This window comes from Octodon degus, unplaced genomic scaffold, assembly GCF_000260255.1.
Source record: "Octodon degus isolate 3935 unplaced genomic scaffold, OctDeg1.0 scaffold00206, whole genome shotgun sequence".
Lineage (NCBI taxonomy): Eukaryota > Metazoa > Chordata > Mammalia > Rodentia > Octodontidae > Octodon > Octodon degus.
Window position 1 is genome coordinate 2,216,740 of NW_004524782.1, and position 1,850 is coordinate 2,218,589.

Consider the following 1,850-nt stretch of genomic DNA (forward strand, 5'->3'; position numbering starts at 1 on the left):
TATATATATGTAATAGCTGAGATGATTGTAGTAATAATTTCCACCAGGTTTTTGAGGGTAGAAGTTAATGTTTTAAATTTTCACTTTGACTAACTATATGCCAGTATCTTTAATCTGAGCGACTGCATCAAAGACAGCACTGTGCAATACAAAAAACTTGGCTGAATATCTCTCATCTTGTTCTAATTGTATACCATGTAATGTCTTATTGATGATTTTTATGCTCTCCTTAAAATAAATTTAAAAAACAGAAAATGAAAAAACAGCAAGAAAAATATTAAGGTTTATTGAAACTAAGGATTAGTGTTTAATCATTTGACTAATTTTACCCACCTATATCTATTAATCTGAGGAAGGGATTTGATGATAAATATACATAACATAACAGCCATTGTTAATTTGCTATTCTTGCTTTGAAATGTTACACCAGATGTGTTGCTGTACGTTACTCTGTTTCTGTCTTTGGCTTTGATTTTTTTTGTTGCTTTTCTCTTTGCTTTTACTCTTTAAAATTAAGTAAAATTTAAAAATTCATAAAAAGAGAGAACATAGTAAGACCATGTAAGACATGTCACAGAAATGCAAGCACAGTTCAATACTATAAAGCATATTATAAAAAGTCCCAATTTGCTACTATGGACAAAATTTATGTGACTTTCTTCAACAATTCTTTCAAAAATCCATTAACTAAGAAGCATCAATATGAGTTTTTAATAATAAAAATGTAGGAATTGGGTATGGTGGTGCACACCTGTATTTATCCTACTTGGGAGGCTGAAGCAGGAAGATTGCTGTGACTCTGAGGCTAGCCTGGGCTACATAATGAGTTCAAGGCCAGCCTGGACTGCAGAGTGAGACTCCTTCTCAACTCCTCTTCCAAAGAAGAAAGAAAAGTAAAGGATGAATAAATTTATTATACTGGATATATAAATTATATTATATTATATTATATATATAATCAACTCTAAAAATTGAATACATATGATAATTCAATGCCTTTCACATACAAATACTAGTCAAGATATAGATAGACAGAGCAATACCTATCTACAAACCCACAAAAAGCTATAATTTTATTGAATGAATGAAAGATTATAGATACAAAATCATAGTAAGTAAAATGTTAAACACTATTAGAATAGCAGTGTAGACCTGCTTCAATGGTACGCAATTTTTATTTTTGCATATGATATCACTTCCTCTATAATTTCATTGAAATATTTAAAGACCAAGTAAATATAACAATTGTGTTTATCTGAAACTATGTAGCAAGGTGGTGCTAAAAACTAAATGGAAAATAGCAAGTGCTATTAGAAAAAAAAATGTAAAAGAAGTTATGAGATAGGCAACCAGAGTCTTTTTGATTATAAATGTTAAAATTGCTTTTTGCCTTTTTGAGACAGGGTCTCCCTGTGCAGTTCAGGCTGGCCTGGAGCACACTTTGTAGCCCAGGCTGGTCTAAACCTTGCAACAATCCTCCTGCCTCGGCCTCTTGAGAGATGGGATTACAGCCATGTGCCGACACATCTGGCTCCTGAGTGTTAAACTTTCACATAGATGATAGAGCAGAGATAGAAGGAAACAGGTAAATAGCTAAACTTTTCAGATGAAAATGTACATACAAGCATGAGAAGACAACTCATGAACTCCAGTAGGATTTAGCATAGTGAAAGGCTGTCTAACTTGTGACTATAATGAAATGGCAATAAAACATTGATCAAGATTAACTGCATATGAGTGAAAGAAAATCTCTCATGGTCGAAAAACCTATAGACAAATTACAAGAAAAAAATCTTTCTTTCCTTTCCTTTTTCTTTCTTTGTTTCTTCTTTCTTCTTTCTTCTTTCTTC